Source organism: Arachis hypogaea, chromosome 9, assembly GCF_003086295.3.
Source record: "Arachis hypogaea cultivar Tifrunner chromosome 9, arahy.Tifrunner.gnm2.J5K5, whole genome shotgun sequence".
NCBI classification, from domain to species: domain Eukaryota; kingdom Viridiplantae; phylum Streptophyta; class Magnoliopsida; order Fabales; family Fabaceae; genus Arachis; species Arachis hypogaea.
The window spans coordinates 75,560,747-75,579,690 of record NC_092044.1 but is presented as its reverse complement, the minus strand read 5'-3'; the positions used below and the strand labels follow the sequence as shown (position 1 = coordinate 75,579,690).

At 42.4% G+C, this 18,944-nt stretch overlaps 1 non-coding gene across 1 annotated transcript; it reads right to left on the bottom strand.

Annotated features, from left to right (window-relative positions):
* Nucleotides 1-283: 283 nt before the first annotated feature.
* On the bottom strand, nt 284-391 carry LOC112713551 (small nucleolar RNA R71). The gene has a single exon (XR_003158523.1). It is a non-coding gene; the product is annotated as a small nucleolar RNA R71 (small nucleolar RNA).
* Between the last annotated feature and the right edge of the window lie 18,553 nt (nt 392-18,944).

Below are 18,944 nucleotides of genomic sequence, written 5' to 3'. Positions count from 1 at the left end.
TGAGCTTAAGCCTCAATTAGTTTCTCTAATGCAACAGAATTGCAAGTTCCATGGACTTCCATTGGAAGATCCTCATCAGTTTTTAGCTGAGTTCTTACAAATCTGTGACACTGTCAAGACTAATGGGGTTGACCCTGAGGTCTACAGACTTATGCTATTCCCTTTTGCTGTAAGAGACAGAGCTAGAATATGGTTGGACTCACAACCTAAAGAAAGCCTGAACTCTTGGGAAAAGCTAGTCAATGCCTTCTTGGCAAAGTTCTTTCCACCTCAAAAATTGAGTAAGCTTAGAGTGGAAGTCCAAACCTTCAGACAGAAGGAAGGAGAATCCCTCTATGAAGCTTGGGAAAGATACAAACAATTAATCAGAAAGTGTCCCACTGATATGCTTTCTGAATGGAGCATCATAGGTATTTTCTATGATGGTCTCTCTGAACTATCCAAGATGTCTTTGGATAGCTCTACTGGAGGATCTCTTCATCTGAAGAAGACGCCTACTGAAGCTCAAGAGCTCATTGAAATGGTTGCGAATAACCAATTCATGTACACTTCTGAAAGAAATCCTGTGAACAATGGGACTAGTCAGAAGAAAGGAGTTCTTGAGATTGACACTCTGAATGCCATATTGGCTCAGAACAAAATATTGACTCAACAAGTCAATATGATTTCTCAGAGTCTGTCTGGAATACAAAATGCACCAAGCAGTACTAAGGAAGCTTCATCTGAAGAAGAAGCTTATGATCCTGAGAACCCTTCAATAGAAGAGGTGAATTACATGGGAGAACCCTATGGAAACACCTATAATCCTTCATGGAGAAATCATCCAAATCTCTCATGGAAGGATCAACAGAGACCTCAACAAGGTTTCAACAACAATAATGGTGGAAGAAACAGGTTTAGCAATAGCAAGCCTTTTCCATCATCTTCTCAGCAACAGACAGAGAGTTCTAAGCAGAACACCTCTGACTTAGCAACCATGGTCTCTGATCTAATCAAAACCACTCAAAGTTTCATGACTGAAACAAGGTCCTCCATTAGAAATTTGGAGGGACAAGTGGGTCAGCTGAGCAAGAAAATTACTGAACTCCCTCCTAGTACTCTTCCAAGCAATACAGAAGAAAATCCAAAAGGAGAGTGCAAGGCCATCAACATGGCCAAATTTGGAGAGGAGGAAGTGGCAGTGAACGCCACTGAAGAAGACCTCAATGGACGTCCACTGGCCTCCAATGAGTTCCCCAATGAGGAACCATGGGAATCTGAGGCTCAAAATGAGACCATAGAGATTCCATTGGACTTACTTCTGCCATTCATGAGCTCTGATGAGTATTCTTCCTCTGAAGAGGATGAGTATGTCACTGAAGAGCAAGTTGCTAAATACCTTGGAGCAATCATGAAGCTAAATGACAAGTTATTTGGAAATGAGACTTGGGAGGATGAACCCCCTTTGCTCACCAAATAACTGGATGACTTGTCTAGGCAGAAATTACCTCAAAAGAGACAAGATCCTAAGAAGTTTTCAATACCTTGTACGATAGGCACCATGACCTTCAAGAAGTCCTTGTGTGACTTAGGGTCAAGTGTAAACCTCATGCCTCTCTTTGTAATGGAGAAGTTAGGGATCTTTGAGGTGCAAGCTGCAAAAATCTCACTAGAGATGGCAGACAATTCAAGAAAACAAGCCTATGGACTTGTAGAGGATGTTCTGGTTAAAATTGAAAACCATTACATCCCTGCTGATTTCATAGTCCTAGAGACTGGGAAGTGCATGGATGAATCCATCATCCTTGGCAGACCCTTCCTAGCCACAGCAAAGGCTGTGATTGATGTTGATAGAGGAGAATTGATCATTCAAGTGAATGAAGAATCCTTTGTGTTTAAGGCTCAAGGATATCCCTCTGTCATCATGGAGAGGAAGCATGAAGAGCTTCTCTCAAAACAGAGCCAAACAGAGCCCCCACAGTCAAACTCTAAGATTGGTGTTGGGAGGCCACAACCAAACTCTAAGTTTGGTGTTGAACCCCCACATTCAAACTCTAAGTTTGGTGTTGGGAGGTTCCAACATTGCTCTGAGTATCTGTGAGGCTCCATGAGAGCCCTCTGTCAAGCTACTGACATTAAAGAAGCGCTTGTTGGGAGGCAACCCAATGTTATATTTTATATATATTTTTCTTTGTTATTTTATGTTTCTTTTGTAGGTTGATGATCATGAGAAGTCACAAAATCAATTGAAAAAGCAAAAACAGAATGAAAAGCAGAAAGAAAAATAGCACACCCTGGAGGAGAGCGTATTGGCGTTTAAACGCCAGTAAGGCTAGCTGTTGGGCGTTTAACGCCCAGTCTGGCACCATTCTGGGCGTTTAACGCCAGAAAGGGGCACCAGACTGGCGTTAAACGCCAGAAAAGGGCAAGAAGCTGGCGTTAAACGCCAGAAATGGGCACCAGCCCGGCGTTTAACGCCAGAATTGGCTAAAAACGCAATTTTGCATGCCATTTGGTACAGGGATGACTTTTCCTTGACACCTCAGGATCTGTGGACCCCACAGGATCCCCACCTACCCTACCACTCTCTCTCTTCTTCACCCATTCACCAATCACCTCAACACCTCTTCCCAAAAAAAAAAAAACCTTCACCTATCAAATCCCATCTTTCTCTTCACCACTCACATCCATCCTTCATAAAACCCCACCTACCTCACCCTTCAAATTCAAACCACTTTCCCACCCAACACATGACCGAATCATCACCCCCCCACTCCTATATAAACCCTCCTTCACTCCTTCATTTTCACACATCATAAACACTACTTCTCCCCCTTTTTGGCCAAACACAAAGCCATTCCCTTCTTCTTCATTTCTTCTTCTCTCTTCTTTCTCCTTTTGCTCGAGGACGAGCAAACATTTTAAGTTTGGTGTGGTAAAAGCATTGCTTTTTGTTTTTCCATAACCATTTATGGCATCCAAGGCGGAGAAACCTCTAGAAAGAGGAAAGGGAAGGCAAAAGCTTCCACCTCCGAGTCATGGGAGATGGAGAGATTCATCTCAAGGGTGCATCAAGACCACTTCTATGAAGTTGTGGCCTTGAAGAAGGTGATCCCCGAGGTCCCTTTTTCACTCAAAAAGAGTGAATATCCGGAGATCCGACATGAGATCCGAAGAAGAGGTTGGGAAGTTCTTACCAACCCCATTCAACAAGTCGGAATCTTAATGGTTCACGAGTTCTATGCCAATGCATGGATCACCAAGAACCATGATCAAAGTGTGAACCCGGATCCAAAGAATTGGCTTACTATGGTTCGGGGGAAATACTTGGATTTTAGTCTGGAAAGTGTAAGGTTGGCATTCAATTTACCCATGATGCAAGGAGATGAACATCCTTACACTAGAAGGGTTAACTTTGATCAAAGGTTGGACCAAGTCCTCACAGTCATATGTGAAGAGGGCGCCCAATGGAAGAGAGATTCAAGAGGAAAGCCGGTTCAATTGAGAAGGCATGACCTCAAACCCGTGGCTAGGGGATGGTTGGAGTTCATCCAACGCTCAATCATTCCCACTAGCAACCGGTCCGAAGTTACTATAGACCGGGCTATCATGATTCATAGCATCATGATTGGAGAAGAAATAGAAGTTCATGAGGTTATAGCTCAAGAACTTTATAAGGTGGCGGACAAGTCCTCTACCTTGGCAAGGTTAGCCTTTCCTCATCTCATTTGTCACCTCTGTTATTCAGTTGGAGTTGACATAGAGGGAGACATCCCCATTGATGAGGACAAGCCCATCACTAAGAAGAGGATGGACCACACAAGAGATCCCACTCATCATGAGATCCCTGAGATTCCTCAAGGGATGCACTTTCCTCCACAGAACTATTGGGAGCAACTAAACACCTCCCTAGGAGAATTGAGTTCCAACATGGGACAACTAAGGGTGGAGCACCAAGAGCACTCCATCATCCTCCATGAAATTAGAGAAGATCAAATAATCATGAGAGAGGAGCAACAAAGACAAGGAAGAGACATTGAGGAGCTCAAGCACTCCATAGGATCTTCAAGAGGAAGAAAGAGCCGCCATCACTAAGGTGGACCCGTTCTTTAATTTCCTTGTTCTTTATTTCTCTGTTTTTCGAAAATTATGCTTATGTTTATCTATGTTTGGGTCTTGTGATCATTAGTGTCTTAGTGTCTATGCCTTAAAGTTATGAATGTCCTATGAATCCATCACCTTTCTTGAAAAAAAATGTTCTTAATTAAAAAAGAAAGAATTGCATGAATTTTGAATTTTATAACAGTTTGATTATTTTGATGTGGTGGCAATACTTTTGTTTTCTGAATGTATGCTTAAACAGTGCATATGTCTTTTGAATTTGTGGTTCATGAATATTGGCTCTTGAAAGAATGATGAAAAAGGAGAAATGTTACTGAGGATCTGAAAAAATCATAAAAATGATTCTTGAAGTAAGAAAAAGCAGTGAATACAAAAAAAAAAGAGAGAGAGAAAAACGAAAAAAAAGGAGAAATTCGAAAAAAAAGAGAAAGAAAAAAAGAAAGAAATAAAGTTGTGATCCAAGGCAAAAAGAGTGTGCTTAAGAACCCTGGACACCTCTAATTGGGGACTCTAGCAAAGCTGAGTCACAATCTGAAAAGGTTCACCCAATTATGTGTCTGTGGCATGTATGTATCCGGTGGTAATACTGGAAGATAGAGTGCTTTGGGCCACGGCCAAGACTCAATAAGTAGCTGTGTTCAAGAATCATCATACTTAACTAGGAGAATCAATAACACTATCTGGATTCTGAGTTCCTAAAGAAGCCAATCATTCTGAATTTCAAAGGATAGAGTGAGATGCCAAAACTGTTCAGAGGCAAAAAGCTAAAAGCCCCGCTCATCTAATTAATACTGATCTTCATAGATGTTTTTGGAATTCATTGCATATTCTCTTCTTTTTATCTTATTTGATTTTTAGTTGCTTGAGGACAAGCAACAATTTAAGTTTGGTGTTGTGATGAGCGGATAATTTGTACGCTTTTTGGCATTGTTTTTAGTATGTTTTCAGTATGATCTAGTTAGTTTTTAGTATATTTTTATTAGTTTTTAGTTAAAATTCACTTTTCTGGACTTTACTATGAGTTTGTGTGTTTTTCTGTGATTTCAGGTATTTTCTGGTTGAAATTGAGGGACCTGAGCAAAAATCTGATTCAGAGACTAAAAAGGACTGCAGATGCTGTTGGATTCTGACCTCCCTGCACTCGAAGTGGATTTTCTGGCGCTACAGAAGCCCAATTGGCGCGCTCTCAACGGCGTTGGAAAGTAGACATCCTGGGCGTTCCAGCAATATATGATAGTCTATACTTTGCCCAAGATTTGATGGCCCAAACCGGCGTTCAAAGTCACCTTCAGAATTCCCAGCGTTAAACGCCGGAACTGGCACAAGAATGGGAGTTAAACGCCCAAACTGGCACCAAAGCTAGCGTTTAACTCCAAGAAGGGTCTCTACACGAAAATGCTTCAATGCTCAGCCCAAGCACACACCAAGTGGGCCCGGAAGTGGATTTTTATGTCATTTACTCATCTCTGTAAACCCTAGGCTACTAGTTCTCTATATATAGGACCTTTTACTATTGTATTTTCATCTTTAGATCATTTTAGATCTTTTGATCATCTTTGGACATCTAGTTCTTAGATCATTGGGAGGCTGGCCTCACGGCCATGCCTAGACCTTGTTCTTATGTATTTTCAACGGTGGAGTTTCTACACACCATAGATTAAGGTGTGGAGCTCTGCTGTACCTCGAGTATTAATGCAATTACTATTGTTCTTCTATTCAATTCCGCTTGTTCTTGTTCTAGGATATCACTTGTTCTTCAACTTGATGAATGTGATGATCCGTGACACTCATCATCATTCTCACCTATGAACGTGTGACTGACAACCACCTCCGTTCTACCTTTGATTGGGTGAATATCTCTTGGATTCCTGATACACGATGCATGGTTGATCGCCTGACAACCGAGCGCTCGCCTGACAATCGAGCCAGCCATTCCGTGAGATCAGAGTCTTCTTGGTATAGGCTAGAACTGATGGCGGCATTCAAGAGAATCCGGAAGGTCTAACCTTGTCTGTGGTATTCTGAGTAGGATTCAATGATTGAATGACTGTGACGTGCTTCAAACTCCTGAAGGCGGGGCGTTAGTGACAGACGCAAAAGAATCACTGGATTCTATTTCGGCCTGATCGAGAACCGACAGATGGATAGCCGTGCCGTGACAGGGTGCGTTGAACATTTCCACTGAGAGGATGGGAGGTAGCCACTGACAATGGTGAAACCCTTGCATAAGCTTGCCATGGAAAGGAGTAAGAAGGATTGGATGAAGACAGTAGGAAAGCAGAGAGACGGAAGGGACAGCCTCTTCATACGCTTATCTGAAATTCCTACCAATGAATTACATAAGTATCTCTATCTTTATCTTTATGTTTTATTCGTATATCACCCATATCCATTTGAGTTTGCCTGACTAAGATTTACAAGGTGACCATAGCTTGCTTCATACCAACAATCTCTGTGGGATCGACCCTTACTCGCGTAAGGTTTATTACTTGGACGACCCAGTACACTTGCTGGTTAGTTGTGCGAAGTTGTAGTGATCACGATTTCGCGCACCAATTATTCGAGGCCGGGAATCCGAATTTAAGGGAGAGCTCAAGTTGAGTTCCTTGGGTGCTTTCGATTATCACACCCGCACCGCTTCCTGTTTTAGTTGAGGATCCGTCGACGTATATGTTCCACTCTATAGGGATTTCCGGGATGTTTGTGAATTCTGTGATGAAATCGGCCAAGTGTTGTGATTTGATGGCTGTCCGTGCCTCATATTGGAGGTCGAACTCGGACAACTCGATTGCCCATTGTAGGATTCTTCCTGCTAGATCTGTTTTCTGTAATATCCCCTTTATGGGCTGGTTGGTCCGGACTTTGATGGTATATGCCTGGAAGTATGAGCAAAGTCGCCGGGATGTGAGTATCAGAGCGTATGCAAATTTTTCTATTTTCTGGTAGTTCATCTCTGACCCCTGTAGTGCTTTACTAATGAAGTAGACGGGTTGTTGTCCTCTTTCGTCTTCTCGAATCAGCGCTGAGGCTATTGCCCGACTTCCTACTGCGAGGTATAGTATGAGCGATTCTCCCTCTTGTGGTCGAGATAGGATAGGTGGTTGCCCCAAGAATTCTTTGAAGTTTTTGAAGGCTTGTTCACATTCCGCTGTCCATTCGAAGTTCTTTCCCTTCTTCAAGGTAGCGTAGAAAGGGAGGGATCTTATCGCTGATCCTGCGAGGAATCTGGACAAGGCCACCAACCTTCCATTGAGTTGTTGTACCTCTTTGACACAGGTTGGGCTCTTCATGTTGAGTATGGCCTGGCATTTATCTGGATTTGCCTCGATTCCCCTTTGTGTGAGCATAAATCCTAAAAATTTACCTGCTTCAACTGCGAAGGTGCATTTAGCCGGGTTGAGGCGCATGCCGTGCTTCATTATGGTATCAAATACTTGGATCAAATCGGTTAATAATGTCTCTTCGCTTTGTGTCTTTATCAACATGTCATCCACGTAGACCTCCATGATTCTTCCGATGTGATCTGAGAAGACTTTATTCATTAGTCTTTGATAAGTAGCTCCTGCGTTCTTGAGACCAAAAGGCATCACTATGTAACAGTAGTTTGCTTTCGGTGTTAGGAATGAGGTTTTTTCTTGATCTGGTGGATACATAGGGATTTGATTGTACCCTGAATATGCGTCCATGAATGAGAGATACTTATATCCTGATGAAGCATCCACTAGAGCGTCGATGCCTGGGAGGGGGTAGGGGTCTTTTGGGCAGGCTTTGTTGAGGTCGGTATAGTCGGTACACATTCGCCACTTCCCATTTGACTTTTTCACCAAGACGACGTTTGCTAGCCATAGTGGATACTTGACTTCCCTTATGAACCCGGCCTCAAGTAGCGCTTGTACTTGCTCCTCTACAGCCTGAGCTCATTTTGGTCCAAGTTTTCTTCGTCTTTGTTGTACCGGCCGGGATCCCGGATAGACTGCCAACTTGTGGCTCATTAGTTCGGGATCAATATCTGGCATGTCGGCGGCTTTCCATGCGAAGAGATCAACATTATCTCGTAGGAACCGTATTAGTGATTCCTTTATGTCTCCTTTTAGGATCGTACCAATATTAGTTATTTTATCCGAGGTGTCTCTGATCTGGACTCTTTCTACTTCTCCTTCGGGTTGTGGTCGGAGTTCTTCTCGAATCTGAACTCCACCGAGCTCGATTGTGTGGAACTCTCCTCCTTCACCTCGGAGGTTTAGGCTTTCGTTGTAACAACGACGTGCCATCTTTTGATCTGCCTTTATTGTAGCTATCCCTTCCGCAGTTGGGAATTTCATACATAGATGTGGAGTTGAAACTATTGCACCGAGTTGATTTAACGTTGTCCGACCTATTAAGGCATTGTAGGCTGAGCTTACGTCGACCACGATGTAGTCTATCTTGAGTGTTCTGGATTGGTTCCCCTTTCTGAAGGTTGTATGCAGCGATACGTATCCCAGTGGTTGAACTGGGATATCTCCCAATCCGAACAGACTGTTTGGGTATGCTCTTAGCTCTTTTTCTTCTAGGCCGAGTTTGTCGAAGGCAGTTTTGAATAAGATGTCGGCAGAGCTTCCCTGGTCGATTAGTGTGCGGTGGAGGTTGGCGTTTGCCAATATGATCGTGATAACCATGGGGTCGTCATGTCCCGAGATGATTCCGGATGCATCTTCTTTAGTAAACGTGATTGCCGGGATGTCTGGCGTCTCCTTCTGTCCTTCGACATGGTATACCTCTTTGAGGTATCATTTACGGGATGATTTAGAGATTCCTCCCCCAGCAAATCTGCCGTGTATCACGTGGACATGCCTTTCTGGTGTGCGAGGCGATCGTTCAGATCGTCCGACGTCCTCATCCCTCCTTCTTTTCCTTGGTTCTTCGTCCTGGTTGGCCAAGAACCAATCTAACTTTCCTTCTCCAACTAATTTTTCTATGACGTTTTTCAAGTCGAAACATTCGTTGGTGGAATGCCCTCGAAGTCGGTGATATTCACAGTACTCATTCCGATTTCCCCCTCCTCTTTTGCCTTTAAGTGGCCGAGCTGGGGGGATTTTTTCCATATGGCAGACTTCTTTGTAAACGTCTACCAAGGATACCCTAAGAGGGGTGTAGTTGTGATATTTCTTGATTTTCTCTCCGGGGCGATCCTCCTTTTTCTTGGATTCTTTATCTCGGTAGGCAGAACCGGACCTTGAGGCTTTGCCAAGTCGAGAATTTTCCTCCATGTTAATGTACTTCTGCGCTTGTTTTTGTACTTCATCTAGGGATGTCGGGTATCTTTTTGATATAGATTGGCTGAATGGTCCTTCTTGCAGGCCATTTATGAGGCCCATGATGGCAGCTTCTGTTGGCAGATTTTGTATGTGCATGCATGTTTTGTTGAATCTCTCCATGTAGTTGCGAAGACTTTCTCGATCTCCTTGCTTGATCCCTAGTAGGCTAGGTGCGTGTTTGGCTTTATCCTTTTGTATGGAGAATCGGGCCAGGAACTTCTTGGCCAGGTCGTCGAAATTCGAGATGGATTTTGGAGGAAGGTTGTCGAACCATTTAATGGCTGTCTTGGTGAGAGTTGTTGGAAAGGCTTTACAATGAACTGCATCTGAAGCATCGGTGAGGTACATTCTACTTCTGAAGTTCTTGAGATGATGGTTGGGGTCGGAGGTACCGTCATATGGAGTCATATCCGGAAGCTTGAAATCTTTTGGAATTTTGGTTTTCATGATTTCTCTGGTAAATGGTTCTTGATCTTTCTGAGAACTATCTTCCGTGGATGATCGAGTGGCTTTAGTTTTGAGATTGGCTTCGAGTTTGATGAGCTTATCTTCTAATTCTCGGCGTCGCCTTATTTCCTGGCGTAGATCTTCTTCTTTTTCACGTTGATGTTGGGCTTCTTTCTCAAGTTGCTCCAATCGATTTTGAAGTGCTTCTATTACTCCTGGATTTGATGAATTTTTGTCTCCGTTGGTTTCTGGAGTATTTTTAAGTATCGTGTCCGCGTTTTTATGCGGCGTTCTGTCTTCCAAACCTGAGTCATGATCGTTGTCATGGTCATCCGCCATGTTAATGGGATGACTTCCAGGTCCCCGGCAACGGCGCCAATGTTCCGAGGGTTACCTGAAACTGTAAGTCGATCTCGGACGAGATCTTCTATACTGGTCGGAGTTGTTGTGTCTGACTTGTTGGACTTAGTGGTGCTGCTGATCCTTCATCCCCAGAGGGTGGGGGGTACCTGCAAGGGACTCCGATGCTTAAGTTAGCAAGGGCATTAAGCAGGTATTTAGTAGAATCAGAGTATGAGTTATACCTGGGTGCTCCAGTGTATTTATAATGGTGAGATGTGGCCTCCCGCGGATAAGATAAGTTAGTTATCTTATCTTATCTTTATCTTATCTTTAAGTGAGGTCATCTTTAAGGGAACCGCCTTTATCTCTATGGGCTTGGACTGCCCTTTGGATTTGGGGCGTGTTCCTTTATTTGGGCCCTTTGTTTGGGCTTCCCTGTGACTTTGGCCGAGCTCTCTGAGAAGAGGTCGGGTTGTCCTGACCTGAAGAGGTCGGTCGCTTTGCCTGTAGAACATCCCGGGTTGGACAGCTCGACCCAGGATATGAACAGTCCCTAATCCCCACATCCAACACTTCAGAGGTGACCAAGGAGAGAGCTGTGCTCATCTACAGCTTCATGAGAGGAGAAAACATCAACGTGGGGGAGATGATCGCCAACAACATCAACAAAGTGCTGAAAAGCACCAATGACAACACAAGGTTGGCATTCCTCAGCATTATACAGAGGCTATGTGATGAGGCTAGAGTTGAAAAGATCATTGATGAAGTGCTTGTGAAGCAAGACAAGTTCATAACTGCCAAAAAGATGGCCAAAGTGGTGGCTGTCCACCCACTCAACAAGGCTAGAGAACGAAGAGCTCATGCTCATGAACCACAACAACAACAAGAAGAGGAAGAGGCAGAAGAGAAATCTCATTTCCTGGCACTTCAACCACCACCACACTACCAATATCAGCAATTTCCAGAGGGATTTAACTGGGAGCAATTGCAAGGAGATGTACACCAAATGAAGGGAGACCTACACCAATTGAGGGAAGATGTCAATTAACTCAAGAAGACTCAGCAACAACAATGAAGCCAAGTCAACCAGAACATTCAACAACTCCAAGGGAATTGGGAGCATATGAGGAAGGAGCAGCAAGAACAATTTGACTGGGGAGAGGTGCAAAGTGCACTAGACAAAGTACCTGTGCAATGCAATGACTAACATGAACCCCAATTACCCCACCTATATGCAGAAATTGGAGGAACTCGGCTCAAGGCAAGAAGAAATAGCATACCAACACAAGGAGAATGTGAAATCTTACATAAGGAGGCTAGGATTTTGGAAGCCCAAGGATACCAAAGCTCAAGAAGGTTCCTCCAAGCAAGGTGAAGGTGGCTCATCCCCTTCCAAGAAGAAGGACAAAGGGAAGGGGCCAATGAACTAAAGATGAAGCTGTTCAAGGTTGTTGAGTCCAATGGTTGACACTTTCCAATTTCTAAATTCTGTTTAAGCCTTTACTTTATTTACTTCTGAAATAATCATGCTAGGATAGTTTATGTTTTATGCTTAGTTTTAAATTCCTGTTTGACGTCTTTATGAGTTTTTTTACAAGAAAGAAAATGTCATGTATTTTAAGTATTCATTTCAACTTAAATAAAAGTAGAGCTTGTCTCCATAAGAGTTATTATGAGTTGTGCAAAAACAATAAGAGAGTCCAAGGCCAAGAGGGATCATCAAACAAACTAAGAAACAAGAAACTAAGTGTAGGACCTTGGATGAACTAAAAAGAAAATGAGTCATGGAGAGCAACTAGTCCTAGAAGGTATAACAAGGGAAGACTAAGGAGTGTTTCTTGAATATCCATAGAACTAAGAGGTAGTAAGCAATAAAGGCCCAAGGCTCTGAGCATCAACTACTGAGATAGAAAAAGAAACATTAAAAAGCTCAAAAAGAATTAAAGTTCTTAGTAGATGCTTGTTGTGAATATGTGTCAAGAAGAGACTTGGGCAAGTAAATTCTTAGGGGTGTCTCAACACTCAGTACCCTAAAACCAACTAGTTTGGGAGTGCTAATTGAAAGCCTAATTAAAGGGTTGTCTTGAGACAAAACACTTAGAGTCGGGGTCAAGAAAGCAAAACAACCCTTACAACTTCAAGGTGACAATCAATAGAAAGGACCCCTGAAGCCTATACCTGAAGGAACCCTCAAGAATCCAAGAGCTTTCCTTGACAATTAAAACATTCATACAAGATATTGCAATCATTCGAAGCCAAGGCCTCAAGATATAAAGGTTTACTGACATTGATTTGCTTGGGACAAGCAAAGCTTAAGTTTGGTGTTGTGATGACTTGCATCATCTACCCTTCATTCTTGCATAAAGAAGGCCATAAAAGAGCATATATCTCATTTGATTAGTACAATTCATGCATTATTTAATGAATATTATGGCACACTAATTTGAGATGAGTTGTGCTGAATTTCAGGTGAAAAAGGCATCAAAAATGGGTAGAAGACAAACAAGAAGCTGAGCGTGTGAAACTAGCATGCCACTTGGAGCAAACGTCAAAAAATGCACTGGCGTGGCACGCCAGGAGCTAGGCATGGCATCCCAGTACTAAAGTCCAGAGAAGAAGTCCAAGCATACATATGGGCGTGGCACGCTAGTACAAAATTCCAGAGAGCAAAATGGAGGACACAAAAGGGGCGTGGCACGCCTGACCCATCAACTACTATGGGTGTGTCACTTGAGCAAAGGGGCATGGCAAGCCAACTCACCATCTCAAGAAGAACCTCCACTATGGCGTGCCACTTGGTGTCGAAGGCGTGGCACGCCAGTTCCAAGAAGTCACTTGTGCGTGCCACTTGAGAACCCAGGCATGGCATGCCAAGCTTGAAGAGTGCACAAATGCATGGGCGTGCCACTTGAGTAGCATGGCATGGCACGCTGGTACAATAATCCAGAGAATGAGCTGAAGGCAACTAAAGACTGGGCGTGCCACTTGAAGTCGAAAGCGTGGCACGCCAACTTCTCAATCTCACTTAGGCGTGCCACTTGGTATCGAAGGCGTGGCACGCCAACCCAAGCATCTCACTATGGCGTGCCACTTGAAGCTGAGGTGTGGCACGCCAACCACTGGAATCAAGACAAAATTATGGGCGTGGCACGTTGGTACAAGTTTCTAGACAGGATGAAGGAGGCCAATTACATGGGGTGTGCCACTTGGTATCGAAGGCGTGGCACGCCATTCACCATTCTTCACTTAGATGTGCCACTTGAGCAACCAGGCATAGCATGCCAGTGTCATTCAAAGGGCAAAGAAGCATTGGGACATGCCACTTGAGTTCGTGGCGTGGCACACCAAATAGAGGAACCACTCACTCACAAAGGGGCGTGGCACGCCAGACCCTGGGCATGCCACGCTAATGCAACTTTCCAGAGGAGCTTAGCCAAGCACACAGCAAGGGCATGGCATGCCAGACTCTGGGCGTGCCACGCTAGTTCAAGTTTCCAGAGGCAAAGAAAAGTGGAAAAGGGAAAGGGCGTGCCGATTGAGTTTGAAGGCATGGCACGCCAACACAAGAATTCCACTATGGCGTTCCACTTGAGTTCGAAGGCGTCGCACGCCAAGGTTGACAAAGGGACTAGCGTGCCACTTGAAGGATCGGGCATGGCACGCCAAGCTATAAATGAAGGGCACGTAACACGCCAGCTGAGAAGTCACGCTTATTGAGTGTTTTCTTTTCCCTCTAAAATGTAATTTTCCCTTTTCACTTTTTTAATTCTTTTATTTTACTAGGAGTAGTATAAATACCCCTAAGGAGTACTAAAGAGAGGTTAAACAGTTAGCTTTAGATCCACTTTCACACTTCACTTTTGAGTACTTTTTGAGCTATGAGTAGCTAACTTCCCTCTCATTGAGAGAGGGAGCTCTGTTGTACTTGATGGATTGATAATAGTGGAATTCTTCTTCTCTGCATCTTCTCTTTGATTTGCTAGAAAGAATTTCGTTCTTAATGCTTAGTGTTCAATTATCTTGGGAAAGAGATTGAATGCAATTGGGTTTCATGGGAACCTTGGGAAAGGAAACATGAAACCATGCTTGAAATCCCTTCTCACACTTAAGTAGAATTTGGGTTTTGGTGTTTGGATACTTGACATATAATCCTCCCTCTACCTGGACCTATAAGGGTGTGTGGTATAATCAGGGGCCAAGTATATCTCTTTTCATGAGCAATTAGACCAAAGAATTGGATATTGATCAAGATATGAGAGATTGAGTCACCAAGGGATTGGTGCTCAATCAATCATGATTGCCAAGAGGTCAATGAGTTGCATGATTGAAGAGGATAAAAGCTAGATTTGATCCAAAGAGACAACATCTCCCAATCTCAATGAATTTTCCCATTCTTATCTATCCATTTCTTTACAGCTTAATTCTTACATTCAGCAATTCCCCACTCAAATTTACATTCAAGTCATTTATGATTCAGCACTTTACATTCTGCAATTTCTGTTTCTGCACTTTATTGCTTTTCTTTATATTTTAGTCATTTACATTTATGTCATTTACAATTCTACACTTCACAATCTTATTGATCCGCTTGACTAATTCATCAACCAATTAAAACTGCTTGAATTTGCCAATCTCTGTGGATACGATCCCACTCCACTGTGGGTTATTACTTGGTGATAATTTTGGTGCGCTTGCCAAAAGAACTAATTCACTAATTTTTTGAATGGGGTGTGAATTAGAACTCATCAGTGCCATTTTGATGAACGAATTTTTGATGGTATAGTATTTCACAATTGAAGAAATTAAGAGAAACAAGAGTGCCTCAACCTAAAAGTAAAGAATTACAAGAATTAAATGCTAAACTAGAGAAAGCTAAGGTAGAAGAACAAGGAATTGTAAAAGAAAAGTAAATCAAAGCATGAATTAAACCTAGATCTAAGAAATTTTAATCTAAATCTACACTAATTCTAGAGAGAAGAGAGAGCTTCTCTCTCTAGAAACTAACTAAAGCATGATAAAACTAAACTATGTTCTAATGTCCTAATGTATTTTGATCCCCCTTCAGTCCTAGGGTTTAATAGCATCAGAAGAGAGTTGGATTTGGGCCTGGAAAGCCCAGAAATTGCCCCTAGCGGATTCACTTTAATGAAGTCACGTGCGACCATCGACACGTACGCGTGAGTCATACGTACGTGCCGCTTGGCATTTTTTGATCCACGCGTGCGCGTCATGTACGCATACGTATCGCCATGCGACTCCAATTCCACGCGTGCGTGTCTGCTACGCGTGCGCGTCGGTGAATGCATCCCATATCCTTGATTTTCCACGATTTCTCCACTTTGCATGCTTTTCCCTTCATTTCTTTGATCCATTCCTAGCCTTTTCAACCTGAATTCACTAACAAACACATCATGGCATCTAGTGGAATCAAAGGTGAATTAAAATTAGCAAATTAAGGGCCTAAAAATCATGTTTTTATACTTAAGCATAAATTAGGAGAGAATCATGAAACCATGCTATTTCATTGAATAAATGTGAGAAAAGGGGATAAAATCCACCTAAATTAAGCACAAAACATACCACGAAATAGTGGTGCATCATTCTCCATAGTGGGGATCTCTCTCCTCTGGCTGTGGTCCATATGGTCCTCTCAGACAGCCAAAGTCCTGTCTCAGCTGGAAAATCTCCTGGCACTAAGAGTTTTGGGCAGCCCTTTGATGACAAGTCATCTTATGCTAGTTTTACTAGTAATTTTCATTTATTTCATTAGGTTTCATGCATTTTCTTGCACAATAAGTAAGTGATTGGAGTGGAATTTTATGTTTACCTTGATTCAATCAAAGATCATTAATTTTATACAAAATCATGAGACTTGTGCAAGAATTATGTGATTATTATGAATGATGCAAAACCTTATGATTTTGGTGAGACTTTGGTTGCATGTTTGGTTGATTTCAGATGGAAAAGTGGAGAGAAAGAAGGGCAGTGCAGAGTAATGCTACGTTCAAATAAAGAATGCAACGCTCTCTAGCGACGCGCACGTGTACAGGACGCTTACGCGTCGGGCAATGTTTTTTGAAGACCCATGTGTACGCGTGCATGACGCATACACATGGATGTGATTGGCGCTCATTTTCATAGAGAGTGCTACGTTGGCTTAGAGCGTTTTCAAGCACACGCAGGGTGGAGCATTTGGGATGAAGCTCGCACACGCGTGGGTGGCGCGGAAGCTTGGAATCAAAATTTTGCTATCCATGAGCACGCGCAGAGGACGCGCATGCGTGGGGAGCGTTCATGGCGCAAACGTAGCGCTCATTAAACGAACACTATCAAGGATGCATGGGCGGGAAGCACGCCTACGCGTGATGATGCATTCAGCGAGCAAGGACGCACACCCGCAGGAGATGCGTAAACGTGGGTGAATGAACGCTATGCTCAATTTGAAAACGCTCCGTTCTCCTGGAAGCTGCAACCAAGTACCATCCCGACCCACTGCAACAGAAGCCAAAAAGCCCACTCCAAGTACTTGATGACTGAACTAGAAAGTGTATAAATAGGGAAAATTTGATCTCATTAAGGACCTTTTTCTTTTACTTTGATCTTCCTTTTTGACTTTTCTTTTAGCTCTTCTTTTAGCAACTATTTAGAATTTTAGATTTGAGTTTAGTTTTCTTTCTATTTTCTTCTGCTGCATTTTCTTCTTTTTTGTTTTGATTTTACTTGAGCTATGAAGAACTAAATCCCAAATTCATTAGGGGGAGGAGCTCTATTGTAATTCCAATAAATCAATGAAATTCTTCTTCTTCTTAATTCAATTTAGTAGCTATTGGATATTTTCTGTTTTGATTTAGAATTTTTCTATCCGGAAGGGGGTTGAATTCAATTGAATGCTTGTGTGAGCCTCGGAAGGGGAATCACTTGCATTAGAATTGGAGCTATATTCTTCACTACTCTCTTGATCAACACCATTTGGGAGGAATTGAGATCTTGAAAGTTAGTGTGGCTCATAGATGAGAGATTTGCACTTAACCTCTTCTCATGACAAGTAGATCAAGGAATTGGCAAGATTGATTGTGATTTGAGAGATTGGATTGCCAAGGAATTGGGATCCAATCAATTTCAATCCACCATAGATCTACCAAATGATTGAAAAAAGAGTTGAGACCAATTTGATTCAGGAAGGATTACAGTATCTCCAATCCCTAATGAATCACTCTCTTTAAATTTCTTCATTTTAGAGCTTCTGATTTATTGCAATTTACATTCTGTTTCACTTCCCAGTTCCCAAATCCTTTTATTATTCACGCAATTTAAGTTTCCTGGCAATTTAGATTCTGTAATTTAAATTTCTTGCATTTTAAGATTCAGTTGTTTACCTTTCTTGCAATTTAAGCTTCAGCTCTTTTCATTTCTCGTTCTCTAAGTTTCAGCCATTTAAAGCTTTCTGCAATTTATCTTTCTGTCAATTTACATTTTCTCTTCTAGCTTTCTTGCAATTTACCTTCTGTCAACCAATTTCCACTGAAATCATCAAATGTCTGCTTAACTAAATTCATCACCTAACTAAAATTGCTTGATCCATCAATCCTTGTGGGATCGACCTCACTTTTGTGAGTTTTACTACTTGATGCGACCCAGTACACTTGCCGGTGAGTTTGTGTGGAATCATTTTTCCCTCATTAAGTTTTTGGCACCGTTGCTGGGGATTGATTTAGATTAACAATGATTATGTGAGGTGATAATCTAGATTAAGCATTTTATTTTGTTTTTGCTTAGCACACTAACTGTTTGAGTTTTTGTTTCTATTAACCATAACCTCACTCTAGCAATAGAATGCCCTTCTTTTGTGTTTTGGTTTGTTTGTGTTTGTATGCCAGGTGGGAGAAGAGGTGAATCCAGCCCTTTTGATTTTGAACCAGAGAGAACATTCTTGAGATTGAGAAGAGAAATAAAAGGGAAGGGAGTTGTTGGAGACGAATCAGAAGAAGAAGATCAAGAGATGGAGGGTAACATACCTAATCCACGTGAGGATGTGGCTAACAACAATGGTCAACATCAGAGAAGAGTTTTAGCCTCCTACACTATCCCCAACCCAAGGAATTGTGGGAGTAGTATCTTAACCTCCAATGTCCATGCTAATAACTTCGAACACAAGTCTCAATTGATTACCCTGGTCCAGAATAATTGTCAGTATAGAGGAAGTGCTGCTGAAGATCCAAACCAACACCTCTCTGTGTTTTTGAGAATTTGTGATACTGTCAAACCAATGGAGTCCACCCTGACATCTACAAGCTCTTATTATTCACATTCTCACTGAGAGATAAAGCCACACATTAGCTAGAAACCTTCCCTAAAGAAAGCATCACCAATTGGGATGATATAGTTAGCAAATTTTTAGCAAAATTCTACCCCCCTCAGAGAGTCATTAAGCTAAAAACTAATGTGCAAACCTTCAGGCAATTAGAAAGAGAATCATTGTATGATGCCTGGGAGAGGTATAAAGCTTTGATTAAAAGATGTCCAGAGGGGATGTTCAGTGAATGGTTGGAGCTACAAAATTTCTATGAAGGCTTGAACATGAGTTCAAGGAAAGCCTTGGATTATTCTTCAAGAGGATCCTTGCAAATGATGAAAACTCCTCAAGAGGCACATGATCTTATAGATATGGTGGCCAATAATGAGTATTTCTACTCCTCTGAAAGGCAAGCAGCTCCAAAGAAAGGCGTATTTGAGCTTGAAGGAGTTGATACAATCTTG